The sequence below is a fragment of the Helianthus annuus genome, chromosome 8, assembly GCF_002127325.2.
Source record: "Helianthus annuus cultivar XRQ/B chromosome 8, HanXRQr2.0-SUNRISE, whole genome shotgun sequence".
NCBI lineage: Eukaryota > Viridiplantae > Streptophyta > Magnoliopsida > Asterales > Asteraceae > Helianthus > Helianthus annuus.
The window spans coordinates 26,789,663-26,806,845 of NC_035440.2; the positions used below are offsets into that span (position 1 = coordinate 26,789,663).

The 17,183-nt window shown below is 39.3% G+C and overlaps 1 non-coding gene across 1 annotated transcript; it reads left to right on the plus strand.

Annotated features, from left to right (window-relative positions):
* The first annotated feature begins 16,685 nt into the window (after nucleotides 1–16,685).
* On the plus strand, nucleotides 16,686–16,792 carry LOC118481469. Its single transcript, XR_004865678.1, has one exon. It is a non-coding gene; the product is annotated as a small nucleolar RNA R71 (small nucleolar RNA).
* Nucleotides 16,793–17,183: the final 391 nt, after the last annotated feature.

The window sequence follows — 17,183 nt, forward strand, 5'->3', positions numbered from 1 at the left end:
TCGAGGCTTTGGTGAGAGTTTTGGAATACCAAATAAAAGTCTGAACAAGTCGTCAAGGTTAGGGTTTCACCCCTGGCTTAACAACTTCTTTCCTATTTTAATAAAATAGAGACGAAAATTCGCGCTAAATATGGATTTCACTCCTGGTTCAACGCGAATTCTCGCATTTTATAGATAAATACAGATCAAGCAAGCAATTCAATAGAGAGTTTGCGGGTTTCACACCTAATCTCGATTTAATCGCTTATTCACAATTGAAAATTCGAGTTCAGTGATAGTGTAGCGTAGGCCAGAATTGCGAGGAGTAGTAGTAAGCTCATACATAATCCCTACTAGACATGCACGAGTCGGTCTATTGGTTCCTACTTATAGACTAGGTCTCTAAGACATCGACCCGGACTCGGTCGAGTCTTGCCAAATTCCCTATAGTTATGGCTCTGATACCAATCTGCCACACCCCAACCGATGGCGGAAACATCGGGGCGCGACATTGAGCGAAACAGATTGTCCAGAAGTTTCCATAACAACTATATTTACCAAATATTTAAAGCAACACGTCCCATACCATGTCATATAAGATAATACAATTATTACAGAAAAGATCTAGGCAAATTGTTCTGTTTCGACAACTCATGTTTCATTAGTACAAACAACTATTTGTTGGTTCCTAGGACTCTTTCCTGGCCTTAATTTCCAAGCAAATAGGCATCTAAGCACCTGTCACATACGTTAAAATAAAAGTCGATACACATATTGTAAAGGTGAGCATACAAGTTTGATAATAGCATATAGAGTTCGAAATAGTTTACGCATAACCAGCACGTACACTGAGTAAAACGAAGCATGTTAGTTATCGACATGAACCTTTCGATACCAATGATTGCGGGTTGACTGCCCAAGGCAGTTCGTAATACATGATCACCACTGTAATCCATGCAAATAATTGTCCTTAACAACCCCTGCGTGAGCACGTGCTGACTCCAAACTATAGTACTATCGTTGCTAAGGCAGGTAGACAGCATTCCATGTGTAAACATAACAAACAAGCATTCATTAAGTCATGTATAACATGCGGTAACGGTTAGCATTTAAAGTATTGCGTAGTGTGTTCGATGTGATTTTGTATAAGTAACGTATGTAACACCCAAAAGTGCTTAAAGCAAAAAGGGATCGAGTATACTCACAGCGGTGATGGATTGAAGCGAGCGCTAGAGCGTAAGGTTAGCCTAAACAGATCGATAGCATAACGATAAGTGACGCGCAAAACGATATAAGTGTTGATGTGTCGAACAGCTGGTCGATCGGATGGTAGGCCAATCGGACAGCTGATCGTGCGAGTGACAGTCCGTTCGGATGGCTGTCCGGACGGATGACCGTTCGAGTGGATTGTTACTTCCTTTGGGAGAGATGTGTTTGTGTATGATGGTTTGACTTTTGAAGTTTTTGTTGTAGCATTTGAAAACATTGAAGTATCTCTACCTTTCAGGTCGGTCGATCGGATGGTCGTTCGATCGGACGTTAACCCGATTGGTTGAACACTTCAGCGAGAAAAAGTTCACAGTAGATTGTCACTCGATCGGACAGCAGTTCGATCGGGTGGCACTCCTAGTGCATTGAACATGTTGAAAACTGTTTAAGTGTTGAAGTTTAATTGTCACATGTTCGAGCGGTTAACCCAATCGGATGGTAGTTCGATCGAACAACAACTCGTTCAACGATCAGACTTCAAATGTTAGTGAATAGTTAAAGTGTGGGACCCAAGGTGCAAGCCGTTCGGTTTGGCTAGTCGATCGGATTGGATGTTCGATCGGACAACAGTCGGATTGGACGGCACTCCGTCCTGGTCGATCTGTTTGTCTTATACTTGCTTGTTTTGTTTGTTTGTCGCTTTATCGAGGCATTTTGATAACGAGTCAAGCAACAAAAACCTTGTCAATACTTGGTACCCCTGACCGGACAGGAATCATCCAAATCCGGTCAGTCATGTTTAACCTGAAATCGGTAGTCTTGTTGATATAATCTGGATCTCGAGCCACACTACCACAAGAATGAGTAGTAGGTCGGCACAAGCTCCGTTTCTATCGGTTTTGAAGGCATTGAGTGCAAAAGAGTTGAAAGAAAGTTAGAAAAACCATCTTTCAATCCTTTTCATTGTGAATATGTTTTAGATCTATGAAAGATCTTCGTTTGTTTATGTGGAAATCGGTTAGATCTAAGTTGTTCTTGGTGGATTGAGGCCAAAACATGAAGTTCTTCAAGAACACATGATGACGTCATCCTAGAACACCTTGAATCTTGGTGATTTCACGGTTAAAAGTTAAGATTCAAAAGATAGAAAGGTGTAGGAGTGCGTGTAGATCAAGGAAGTAGAAGACTTAGGATGAGATCTTACTAGAATTGAGAGAAATCTGAAGAAAAGTGAGGAGAGCGAGCTGTTCGGACGTCAGTTTCCAAAAGTAGAAAGAATGAAAGTGACAAGGGGTATTTATAGGGTTACCCAAAGAGGAAAGGGGCTGGTCGATCGGCCAGGCAGCTCGATCGGACAGCTGGTCGATCGGCTGGTCACCTGATCGGTCAGTCGCTTGGTTCGAGTGTTTGGTGCGACGAGTTTTGCTGTTTCGATTTCGATTGCGATTGCTGCGATGCGATAGAGTTTCCTAGTCAAATTACTTTTAGTCCCAACTACTCATATCTCGCACTATCTCTTCTCCACCAATTATCATACTATATTAACCTACAAGCATCCCTATTTCGTATTCGTTTAGCGTTTGTGATTCGATTGCGATTGAGTTCGATTGCGTTTGTAGGTCCCCTTGATGTATGGATCTTTCACAGAATTGTCTTTCTAATCAAGAGTGCGGAATCCTCTTGATCAGAATAAGCAGAAAACGTGTAGGAAACAGAAATCAGCAATCACTTTCAAACCGGGTTTCCTATTGATTATCAAACTCAAAGTATTACAATCAATTAAAACCCTAACAACCAGAATTTCGTCCAAGCCTCTTGTCTCTCACGAAATTCCTCACACAAACTGTTTTTGCTGATTAACCTAAACCCTAATGTCTAACCTTGTTTATATAACACATGGGTTACAACTGGGCTAGGTTAAACACTCTTGGGCTGCGAATTGGACAGGCCCAATTCGCCCCCCATCACCCAATCTGGGTTTAGTTTAGCCCAAACATTTCAACTAACTATTACAAAGCTAAACCCGCTAACCGTTTATCATTTAACTAATTACAAGATATCCAAAGAACAAATCTAAGCTGTTGTCACAAATATGCACCAACAAACTCCCCCTTGACAATAGCTTCATAAAAACTTTGTCTTCAGTCTTCTTGCAATCTTCATGTAGTCTTGCACTGTCTTTGGTCTTTGGATAGCTTCAGCTTCAATAGCTTCTGTCAGCAACAGACTCCCCCTAAGCTGATGCATCCAATCACCAAATCTTCAACATGTTAGCACTTGAGTAAACTCCACTTTAGCATTTGCACATCAAACTTCAAGCTCTTCAATCTTGTCTGCAATGTAGAAAGGAGGTTCTACCAAGCATCCAATCAAACTCTCATCTTCATAGCAACTTCTCAGCAACATCTCAGCAACATACTGCTTCAATCTGTATACTATAAAACAAACATCTCGAGAAACCATAAGAATTTTTCAACAAAGTTAAATAAATTATTATTATTCAAGAGATATGTAAACTGTATCACAGATTAAGCATTTTCAACTTATCACCAACACGCAAAACTTTTTGTTCAACACACAAGAACCTGCATGATTTAAAAATTTTTGAACTCACTTACTAACACCATCTCCCCCTATCAGTAACAATTCCTCCAAGAATAACAGTTTTCCGTACATTAAGAATTTTAAACAGAAACAGACACTATTTTTGGATTTTTTTTATATTTTCTGAAAGCAAGTAAATACAAAAGCAATAAACACTCTATTTTTGTGAGAATCACTGGTAAGAAGATCATATCAGCACAATCAAACTGTTTCACACAATTTAGATAATTCTTTATGTAATTTTTAGTGAAAAGCATTTCAAGACAATTACCAGTATGTTTGTCCACTTAAACAAAATGCATGAACATTTCAAGTACCATTACCGTATGATACGTTAAGGTAATTTTATTACTGATATATTAGTGTGTCCCACTTCAGGATATACCCCCGCGATCAAGGTATGCACAAAGTTTCATCGTAGTAGGTGAGTATACTAATGTCATCCTTTAAGATATCCTGACTGTGCCTAGGTCTGCATATAATCTGTTTTATCATGTTTTGATTGCTTAACAATGAACACCCAAATAAATATTAATCAAATCCTGGAAATATAAACAACACACTCTATCATGCAAGTATCTTCCCTACCACATATTTCACAAGTCCAATCCAGATTTCTGAAATCTTAACTGGGAATAGGTTGAGAAGAGAACATAATAGATCTTTTGCAGAGATGGTATAATATACAGATCAAATGAGTTTTTCTCAGTTTGATATAGGTTTCTTTGGTTTCTTTTGGGCACTTGAGGGCCTCTTTCAGGTGTATTAGATCTATAGCGCGACAACGTACAGCTAGGTCAGCATGTATCTGGATGCAACAGAAGTTGTCGTTGCCTAGCACCTCCAGGTCAGCATATATCTGGATGCAGCAGAGGAGGTACACGACTTTTTTCAGAGAAGATTTCAGAATCAGATCAAAATTGTGTGTATCGGGACAACATACAGACATTCAAATAGAAATGAGCTAATTCCAAGTGACTTTCTTTCCTGGGGTCATGTACAATTTTAGTTCTGAACAGAAAGACAGCCAAGATATCCCCAGATGAAATAACAGTATAAAGACCCAAAACTTCAGATTTTTGCAATCTATCAACGCAAGAATTAAGGTCAATAAACCATACACCACTGATGTGTTCCCCACTCATATTTAGTTCATTTATGTTTATATCACATTGGTAAGTTGATTATTTCATGCTTTTTGCCTACTGGTACATCATATGATGAAGCTGCTATCACACTTAAGCAATTTTTGGTTCAATTTCAGTGTGACAGTCTAACTTACTGATGTACTATCATTTCTTCTTTTTCACACAGTGATAACTCATTTTTGATTTTCTATTTTTTTATGTTTTTGATTTTTCAATTTTTTTTATGTTTTTGATTTTTATGAAAAGCAGTAAACTATTTACAAAAATTCTTATGAAAAACCAGTTATTCAGGATTCCTCATCCCGTTGAGTTCGACTAAGTGTTCAAAGCGAGCCCTGTCAAATGCTTTAGTATAAAGATCTGCCAGGTTATCTTCTGTGTCGACTCAGCACTTTGAACTTCAATTTAAATCATTTAATATATATATCAACAATCTCACATTCCCCTTCATGCCCCTAGAGCAGCCAATATCAACCTATCATAAGTTGATAATCCTCCTTAGCAGCTCCTGCACACACTAACTTAAGAAATTAGTTAGATTGGGGGACCCAAGCCTTAATGGTCTTGGGTCGTCCAAATTCACCAATTACTGGAACATCCATCCAATATCCATTACTCCTAGCTGGAGTCTTGGATCTTAGACCTGTTGATTGAATTTGATTTTGATTTCCACTAGGTCTTTGGTCCTGAGGGTTCCTATATACATTTGGACTATTTGACCTTTGGAAATTTTGATTTTGAAACCTTGAATTTTGATTCCAAGAAGCATTATTTTTGTAATTTCTAAAGCCATTGTTATAAAAAGTTCGACCACCATTATTCTGGTATCGATTTTGATATTGACCTTGACTTCTGAAATTATTTGAATTATAATTGTTCATTCTAGGTGAACTGCTTCTAGGTCTCTGATATCTGCCTGGTGGAGATCTAGGCTGAAATCTAGGTTGATTTCTTTGAAACGTGGAACTTGTGGAGTTCCTGATCCAGCCTTATCTACACCAACAGCAACATTTTGTGGTTGCTTAGGAGCAGATTTCTTTGGAGAATTTGAACCTTTCTCCTCACTATCACCACTCTTCTCTGTTAATTTCTCTCTCTGTTTGTCACTCATTTGTGCTTCACTATTTTTGTTAGGACAGCAGCTAGCTACATGTCCCTTTACGTGACACCTGAAGTACGATCTCCTTTTCAAAGACTTCTTAGCTGGAGTCTCTGAGGTAGATCCCTTATCAGATGGTGATGATGCCTTGGAAGAATTTTGTTCAGTTTGCTTAATTTCAGATTTTTCTATGTTCTTATTTTTTGCAAACTCTACATTTGATTCTTTTTCAATAACAGCGGTTTCATTTTTCATATCACTACCTTGAACAAAATTAATCTTTTTAACAAAAGTTTGATTTTTGCTCTTAGGAGGTGAATTTTTCTTTTTCAAAGATTCCCTGTTATTGTTCTTCTTAGCATCATCACTCTCAGACCCCTCACTTTGACTTGATGCGAAACTACTTGGTGCAATTGCCATAAAGTCTGCTAGCTCATCTTCATCTGGCAGGAAAGAATAGTCATGACTAAGAGGAGGTGGGACTTCATTAAAGCTCTGGAAGCCCACAGTGGTCTTGTCATTACTCTTCTTTAACCCACCCATCATGTGTTTCATTACAAAAGACGAATCTCTGAATTGACTTAATTTCTTTTCAAGTTCAACAATTTGGAGTTGTGCATCTGACAACTCTTTGTTTTTTTCAGAAATCTCTTTTGTTTTCTCAGCCATCATGTCGTGAGCTAAATCAATTACTTGAAGTTTTTCATTTAACTTGCATGTTAAAGCTTCAATTTCACTTTCATAGCCCTTTATCTTCTTCAAGTATAAAGATTCATTTCTTTTTGCAAAAAAGTTTGACTCCTTTATGCTCGACATCTCGCTTACCAGACTTTGGTTTTGTGTTCTCAACCTGTCAACCTCACCCTGTAATTCACGACATCTTAAACATATAGTATTAGATTGTACCTCTTCCTCATGAACTTCTGTAGTTTCATCAGCAACAACCTTTTCAGCTTCACTCTCTTTCTCTACTTCAGCATCCACTTTTGCTTCATCACTTTTCACTTCAGATTCAGCATCACTCACAGTAGTTTCAGCCTCATCAACTTGCACTATTTCTGCCATGAATGCCTGAGTGACACTCTCATTTCCCTGATATTGCTTTTGTAATGCATCCCACATATCCTTTGAATTTGTGTACTTCTTGAAGATATGCTTGATGCTATCAGGTAAGGATGTCTTTATTGCAGCCAAGGCTCTCTTTTCAGCCTCGTAGATCTTTTTATCATCCTCTTTCATGTTCACGTAGCCTGTTCTACGTGGTCTGCCCTCAAAATCATGTACTGGGTTTATGTACCCATCTTCAATACAAATCCACATGCGTGCATCCTGAGATTCAATGAAGGATTTGAAACTGTCCTTCCATGTAAGATAATTCTCCACCTTCATGTTCGACATTTTAAACGTAACAGACTGGTAAAACCGTACAAAATATCTCCGAAAACAGTGGTTACCAAATTACACCTTTAGAATCGTCTCGAAAAGACGAATCCAATGATATATAATGTCGAAAACTGAATTCGGGATTTTCCAGAGTTTTTTTTTGTCCTAAAAATCCCACGAATTCAACGGTGCAGACGGTTACTTCAGAAGAGTTACGGTTCACTTTCTATTTTCGAAAACGTGAATTTTTCCTTACGCTTGCCAGGAAAAATTCCACCCTTTTAATTATGCTAGTAATTTCGCTATTCAGCTCAAGTAGGTCAATTTCGCTGATTATTTCGCTGAACTGATTAAATTCGCTGGTTATATCGCTGAAATGGTTAAATTCGCTAGTTATTTTCGCTTGTCAAATTCACTGCTTAATTTCGCTGAAACCGTGATAATTTCGCTGTGGAAAATTATACGGTTACCTAAGTCGCCTTTGGATTTAATTTTGCCGGCAATTATGCTAGCCAGTTAATTTCACAGGTTCAGATCATTGTGTTAATTTCGCTGGTCTGTATATTTGGAAATTCAATCTTCTTAGAATTCAGCAGATTTCGTATCAATTTCCTGCAAAATCGAACAAGCAAATCAGCAGACTTTTGACACAAATTTGATGAACCTAATGAAGAACACGAAGACAGTCTTAGAATCTTCAAGAAATTCAGCCAAAGATTTTTCAGAATCAACAAAGTTTTTCCAGAAAACCTGCAAAACAGCAAAATCACACACACAAACTGGTCAAACACAAACAAAATCGCTGAAAATTATCAAAACTTAAAAAATTTCGAAACCCTAATTCAGGTTTCACAAATTTCGAGATTTTTCCCTGTTTCTGCAGAACACAATTCTGAACCGAGCCTTCAAGAGCCTAAGGCTCTAATACCAATTGTAGGTCCCCTTAATGTATGGGTCTTTCACATAATTGTCTTTCTAATCAAGAGTGCGGAATCCTCTTGATCAGAATAAGCAGAAAACGTGTAGGAAACAGAAATCAGTAATCACTTTCAAACCGGGTTTTCTATTGATTATCAAACTCAAAGTATTACAATCAATTAAAAACCTAACAACCAGAATTTCGTCCAAGCCTCTTGTCTCTCACGAAATTCCTCACACAAACTGTTTTTGCTGATTAACCTAAACCCTAATGTCTAACCTTGTTTATATAACACAAGGGTTACAACTGGGCTAGGTTAAACACTCTTGGGCTGCGAATTGGACAGGCCCAATTCGCCCCCCATCACCCAATTTGGGTTTAGTTTAGCCCAAACATTTCAACTAACTATTACAAAGCTAAACCCGCTAACCGTTTATCATTTAACTAATTACAAGATATCCAAAGACCAAATCTAAGCTGTTGTCACAAATATGCACCAACAGCGTTTCGATTGATTACCACACATAACATAAACAAACATGCACAAGTAACACACAAGGCACACACACATATAACAGTAACCAAAATGCGTAATTCGAGTTGCGAGTGCGATTGCGATAGCGATAATGCGATAACACATTCGATAAATAACGATTACCATGCGATTATTAATAAATACTCCACATAATACAACTAAAGCGAAAATAAAAATAGACTAATCTAAGAGTCAAAGAAGTCAAAACAGGAATTGCGCAAGGAGAGACAGATCGCAATTAGCAATCTTTTCTTCCTTTGACTTCAATCTTGACTTTGACTTCCGAAACACGGGGTGTTACATCAACCGAATTGAATCAAAGGGTACACCAAGATCTGACCAAGATCTTTTACAACTGCCTTTGAATTGATTCTTCTTCTTTTGTTCACCATACTAGTTGTAACTCTGCCATCGTTTCGATTTCTTGAGTGGCTCTTCACTGGGATCAGTTTCTTAGAACTTGCCTTCAATCAGTTTCTTTCTGCGATCGGATTCTGAACTCCTGCGATCGGAAATTTACTGCGATCGGTACCTAGACACCTTCGATCGGAAACACCTCTGAACCGGAAACAAATGGGTCACATTCAATAGAAGTTTTTGTCTTTCTTGTTCCAAAATCACCTGAAAAACCGTTGCTAAACTGATCACCAGTCATCGCCGTTATCCCAAACGATACTTCCGCGCGACACCGGCCAACCCGAACCACCTTGTTGTAGCCGTCATACAACACTTCACGACTTTGAGTTATTTTGTTTCCTTTTTAATTTGCGTCTATAGATGTGAACCAACTGCTTGCGATCCCTTCCAATGCAAGTCACCATAAATTCTATACAAACTACATGTATTGGAATCAACCCATGCATCTTTTCATCCGGACCTATTTTTAACAACTTAATGAAATCACCGACTTTGACCTTTTCTTTTCTAATGAATCAACAATCACATTTCCACTTTTATTTTCAAGTGGCATGCATGCAACCACCATTAAACCATGGTAATTGGTTTACCATATCCATGCACCGACCCACTTTACTATTACATACGAATCAAAATCCACCAACTTTTAGAATCAAAATATTTCCTTCCAGTAATAGGAATTTTTTATACCACAGATTCGACAACATCCAAATCGGTTTCTATCTCCATTAAATCTGCGACTAAACTCTCAGTTCGTTGTCAATTCTTATTCACTTCCCCTAGATTGGACTTTTTTTTTTCTAACTCTAGTTCATTGGAAAGAAATCTGGCCGGAAATTTCCGACTCCCTATGTCATCGTTTCTAATTGCCGATCTCATGGAAACCCCTTTTACCATCATTGGTTTCACCGCCATTGCAGCCCCTCGAGGGGCTGCTCCCTTTCTTGGAAACGACTCAAAAAACCGTCGAGCACTAAGCTTTGATTCCACTTGTTGAATCTAGGTACAGGATCGAAGAGATGAACACAAACGGGATTCACAAATTCTTTTATTAATTTTTATGAACGAATAAAACTACAAGACTTAAGGAATATAAATACTTGAAACAATCTAATTCTACTAGGACTCCTATTCTTATTTATACTTATCTCTAAACAATTAAACACTAATCAAAACTGATACTAAGATAATTCAAATAATACTTAAATAACTTTAATTATTATTTTACTCATTTCGTCCTTCGACTTTAGATTTTCTCTAAACTGCCCCCTTGAGATTGCCCATACCTCTCTAGTTGATGTTGTAGTTTCATCTTTTACTCTTCCCCCTCCTCTCCACCCCCTCTCTCTCTCCTCCACGCCACACCACCAACCACCAGCCACCACCCACCCCAAACCTAGACCTCGCTCCACTACTTTTCTTCAAATCTTCCTCCGACACATCAAACAACCTCCCCTAGAACTCCTCCTTCGATCCATGTACCTTGTACGACGTCTCCTGATGTGCAGAATGCGGTCTATAAAAACTAAACCTAATCTTATCTAGACACCCTAGTTTTAAATTTATAAACTAAGACTCTAAATGCTAGACCACTGACAGGCAAGTGTACCTATCGTACATAGTAAAGCCTATTGAAGTCCGAGTATCGAACCCACGAGACACTAGCGACGCTAAACTAGACTCTGACTTAACTAATACTTAATTGGTTTGTTTGGATTTTGAGGTTTTAACTAATACCCTAAATAATTAAGAATATGGCAGACACGACAAACAACGTGAAACAAATACGAACACGAGAGCAAAGTTTGATCAAATATATAAGAGACAAGGACTACCTAGGTGTCGAATCCCTAGAATCATGCAATACTACTCTGACAGTGACAATGGTTAAATATCCTACTCCATCGATTAACCCCCCGCTAGAGATGTATCAAACGAAAGATAAAGACGAAATGTGAAGTGCTAGAACAAACCGACACGACCTATCGATACCAAATCCAACGAGAATCAAGCAATGAAAGTAACTCTACCCCCAAAACTCTCAAAACGCAAAGCAAAGCAAAGCAAAGCAAACCTTGAAGATTGAAATCCTAGGAAACCTTAACCACGATGTAATAAACCAGCCCGAGCTATCGGTCACCCAATCTACCCACCAATGATTAGCTAATAACCTAGCTCGCCTTAATCATCTTTCGAGTCACAAGATGAGGATGCAAGTTTTAGTATATTGATTTTAATTATTAATCGAATTGGTCAATTTCTCAACTCAATATTCAAACCGAAAACCCTAAGATCAACTGATGTGCGTGTAGTGTAATATATTTTTGATGTATATTTTAAGACCTTTTTACACTTTTAGCCAAGTTTTAAATTTATAAAACACGATATTTACAAACACTAAACACACATATGGGCAAGTGCACCCATCGTGGACGTAGTATAGTGTTGGTAAGATACCGAGGTCGTCCAAGGACACAAGAGCTTTTAGTACCGGTTTATCCTCAACGTCTAATCAAATCAAAATGTTAGAAAAGATTTTTAAACTAAGAAAATAAAAACTAACTAAATGCTGAAAAATAAAATAAAAATAAAAAAACAGATAGACAAGATGAATCACTTGGATCCGACTCGTGTATTAGTATAACCTTTGATTATTTTCGCACTTTTGCACTTGTTTAAGAGATTATCTTAGTTATTGTAGTAGGCCCCTCTTTTGAAGGCGACGTTACCCTCAACCCAGTAGTTTGAGTCAGCAAGGATACAATCCTATAGGGTTGGATTATTGGAAGATAATGAATTAAGTTATTAATGCAAATTATGGTAGGCCCCGCTTTTGGCGGTGACGTTACCCTCGACTAAGTAGTCTGAGTCAGCAGGGATACAGTCCTAAATAGCCGGGTTATAGTATTAATAGTAGTTAACTTATGAGGGGGTCAAAGAGTTTGGATCCCCGCCATCCAATACCTATGGGCATTGAAGGAGATGCTACTAAAATTGACCCAGGTCCCTTGCAGGACCTCTAAACGCTGAACAAGGGCAAGACCCTTACCAAACCGTTCCCTTAACCCCCGACCAGGTAGCCAACATACCTCCATATAGACCGTGGAGATATGAATGGTGAAAATCTTTTATTTTATATAGACAGTAAAATAATGCCAAGACACCACAGACAAACGATAAAGAAAGATCACCTTCAACATAAGCAACTAATTATTAAAGTCATTAATACAAAACCAAATAAAAAGTGCAAAAGATTAAAAATAAAAAGTATTATACTAAACACTTGTCTTCACCAAGTGATGTAAGAGACTTAGGCAAACATGGCCTTGATTGTCAAGAACTCTTACGATCAATCTTGGATCCCGAGACGACTCACACACTCTATGATGGACAATGGATGATGGTGGTGGATGATGGTGTTATGGTGGTGGTGGGTGGTGGATGAAGTGTGAGAGAGGTGGTGTGCTAAGGGATGAGTTGCAATGAAACCAAGCACTCCTATTTATAGGCTGAACAGAAGGCTGGGCACGGCCCCGTGTCCGCTGGACACGCCCCCGTGCCTGTCTGACACTCTCTCTCTTCATTAATTGTAATTCGCAATTACAATTAATGCGCCTGCTGTACTTTCGCCACGCCCCCGTGTCCGCTGGACACGGCCCCGTGGTGGGCAATAGAAGCTTCTATAGGTTTGTCTTTTCTGCTGCTTCTTGGGCACGGCCCCGTGCTGGCTGAGCACGGGGCGTGTTCAGTCTTCTGCCTTCTCTATTTCGCTTGGGAGGATGCTGTTGAGGGGTCGGGCAATCCACTTATGTTCCTTTTCTTGTATTCATGTTAGATTTAGCTGTCTTTTTGCTTCTTTTGTGAATTTGAGCTCATTTAATCCTGAAAATACAAAAAGAAGACAAAAACACTCTTTTTCCAACATTAGTACTAAAAAAGGGTTGGTTTTATGCCTCATTTGATGTAATTTATATGTTGCATTTTACACACATCAAATACCCCCACACTTGAACTTTTGCTTGTTCTCAAGCAAAACTCTTTAATATGTGGCTTTCACTCCCAAATGGAATGGGTAGAAGAGAAGGTTTTGGCTTGTCATAGAGTGTCGGAAATCCAAGATCTTTTTGGGTTTTATTTTTATTTATTTACAATCCTATTCGTTATGATTTATTTAGAACGTTTCATAGGAGAAATTACTTATTTGGGCATATCATGCCTTTTTAAAATTCCATTTATATACAAGTTCACATACCTCACGGGAGAAATCACTCACACTCGGCCGAAGGTGTATTTTTAGTGAATCACTCGAGAGCGGCATGGAACTTAGTCCTACCATAAGCTTGCCAAGCAATCAATCCTCCTCCTTTTTAACTTGTTACCTTTGTAAATATCAAGAGGACTTTTTTTGGGTAAAGGCTTGGGCTAAAGGTGGGTGAATGGGTTAGTGGTTAGTAGAAAAGGGCGAAAAGCGTAAAAAGCGTCGGTTTTCGTAGAACACTTTGTTTTAGTGACTTTTTTATTTTGAAGTATTTCTTCAAACAAGCTTCTGTTTTAAGAGCTTTGTTTGTTTATTTCTAACTTCATCATTTTCTTTTCAGTCACACGAAAACCGAGCTTGTTACTAAAATAAAGGGTAAAAAATAAGAAGGGTTTTGGTGGGTAAAAGGTTTTTAGGGTAAAGAAATGAAAGGTTTAGGCTCAAAGGGGTTAACTAGGGGGAGTTCTTGGGTAGGTGAAAAGAAAAATGAAAATAATGGTTTTGAAAGAAAAAAGGGTTAGTCCTAATGCCTCCATCATTTACTTACTTGGGTTTAAGTTGGTAAGGACTGGGAATGAATCGTCGTGGCAAGTTCTAGAGTCATAAGAACCGAGTGGCTATTCACACAAGAAACGAAAAATGAGCATTTAGTCTAAAGATGTATATTTGTATGCTCAATAAAGGCTCAAAACTCACTTTTTGTGGGAATGGGGTTTTCTATGTGATCAAGTATATATAATCAAATTTTAACTAAGCTTGTCATGCCCGTTTCATAATTTTCTTATGTTGGTTCTTTTGATCACGACGCTCTTGGTTGTAAATTTATAAAAATATAACCTTATTAATCTTAGAATTCCTAAGTTAAACTTTAGACAAAAAAAATGGAAATTTTTGAAAAAAAAAAAATTTGGGGTGATTAGCGGTTCCAATAGAGTTTTGTGTAAGGCTTGTTATTAGGACTTGCAAAATTTCAAGGTTTTAGCATCCCCCCCACACTTAAATTACACATTGTCCTCAATGTGTCCCAAAAATAAATTTTTAGGTTGATTAGATGTGTAATATGGTGTGAAAAGCAAAGATTTTATGTTACTGGCAGTCTGGACACGGCCCCGTGGGGACCGGACACGGCCCCGTGTTCAGGTGCCAGTAACGAAAATTAAAGAAAAGAAACAGAAGCCTGGACACGGGGGCGTGTCTGGTGAACGCGGCCCGTGTCCAGTTACCTGAACTGGGCATTTTTCTGCAAGAGGCGCAGCACGGGGCCGTGTTGGTTGGACACGGCCCGTGTTGAACCTTCTGTATCGGAGAAATTGATGTCGGGTTGCCTTGTTCTTGTGCATGGGGCCATGTTTCTCGTTTCCCTTTTCATCCTTTACCACCATGAGTGTGTTTTATTTCTGCAAATTAAAACTAAAAGATTAAACCAGACTAAGGATAGTTCCGCGGAATGCCTCCGTGGTGCGCCACGTTTATAAGGGTCCTTGGCTAGACCCAATGTGAGGTTATATATTTTCTGAGTGGGATGTTTGGCATCCCATGTTGCACCGTCGGAGAGCAGCATCCAAACTCGAATCAATAACCTTCATGTAGTTGACCGGGTCGTCGTCCTCTATTCTCTTCCCAACCCCGAATTTTACTTCATCATCTCCGTACCTTAGGGTGAGCGTTCCGTCATTCATGTCTACCACTGCTTGTGCGGTGGCGAGAAATGGTCTCCCTAGTATGAGGGGACTTCGGTGTCTTCTTCCATATCGAGTATGACAAAATCGGCTGGATAGACAAATTTGTTTACCTTTACTAGGACATTTTCGATGACACCTTGCGGGAATTTGACGGATCGATCAGCAAGTTGTATGCTCATTTTTGTAGGACTCGTTGTTCCTAGGCCGAGTCTTTTAAACATTGATGAAGGCATGAGGTTAATGATAGCCACAAGGTCGGCTAGTGCATTACGAACGGGGGAGTCCCCGATCGAGCAGGGAATCGTGAAGCTTCCAGGATCGAATTTCTTTTGGGGAAGTTTGTTGAGTACGAGGGCAGAGCATTCTTCGCCTAAGTTAACTAATTGCAAAGTTTCAATTTTCTTTTTATGAGTGAGGAAGTCCCTCATGAACTTAGAGTATTAGGGCATTTGGGTTAGGACATCAATAAAAGGAATATTGACATGCAATTGTTTTAATAGACTTTTGAATTTTGCGAATTGCTCATTGGTCTTTTGACGAATTAACCTATTGGGGTATGGAACTCGAGGAGCCTTGGTAGGCTCTGATGATGGAGGGGAGTTCTTCTCCTGCAGAGGCGGGGGTATAGTCTCTTCTGTCGGCGGTGGTGCTTCCGCAGGCCCCACGGTGCGGTTTCGTAACGTGATGAGATGAACTTGCGCTTTTGGGTTTGTTTCGGTATTGCTTGGTAATGCACCTTGTGGCCTCTCGGAAAAATTTTGGGCTAGTTGACTTAATTGTTTTTCTATGTTTTGAATACTAGCTTGTTGATTTCTAAAATTTGATTCTAATTGTAGAAATCTTTCCGAGTTTTTCTTTTCAGTGTCGGAGATGAGGCGAGATACAGTATCTTCTAGCCTTTCTCGTCCACTTTGTTGTTGAGTGAAATTTTGTGACTCATTTCTTGGTTGTTGAAAGTTTGTTCGTTGGGTTTGTTGGTTACTACTATTGCCGGGCTCTCTCCAACCAAGGTTAGGGTGGTTTCGCCATCCTTGGTTGTAAGTGCCCGTTGGAGGACCCGACGGCCTAGGTTTATTGTCAATGTAGCTTACCGACTCTTGTTGATCGTCTGTTTCTTTCATACAACTCCAATTTTCATGTGGCCCACCACACCCTTCACAAGCCATAACCGAGACTGTTTTTGTCATTTCCAATTTTTTTATTTTTGAAGAAAGAGCCTCGATTTGGGCTTGTAAAGAAGTGCTTTCATCAACCTTATGGGCGCCCGGGGCAATAGATTTATTGCCTCGGGCAGTGTGCCACTGAAAATTGGTTTGAGCAATTTCCTCAATTTGGTTATATATTTCATGCGGGCGGCGATTACCTAAAAGTCCCCCGGAGCTAGAGTCAAGTGTCTGCCTTGTGTGTGGCAACAACCCATTATAGAAAGTGGATACTTGTTGCCATATCGCAAGACCGTGATGTGGACACTTTCGCAATAGCTCCTTGAACCTTTCCCAAGTTTCATATAAGGATTCCCCATCCTCTTGCAAATATGTATTAATTTCAGTCATTAATTTAGCCGTTTTAGCTGGAGGGAAATACTTATATAGAAATTTTTGGGCTAGTTCATCCCAGGTGTTTACCGATCCAGCTGGGAGGGCATTGAGCCAAGCTTTTGCTCGGTCTTTTAGCGAGAAAGGAAACATTCGAAGGCGGATGGCGTCATTTGATGCTCCATTGATCCGAAAGGTATCACATATTTCTAAGAAATTAGTAATATGTAGATGGGGATCCTCGTCCGCAAGCCCATGGAAGGTTGCGGAGTTTTGGAGCATTTGTATCAAATGCGGCCGAAGTTCGAAGTTATTGGCTTCGACATTCGGTGCATTGATAGCGGCGCCTAGGTTACCTACGGTGGGTCGTAGATAATCCATGAGGGTAGGTTGGTCCGCCATTGGAAGTGGATTC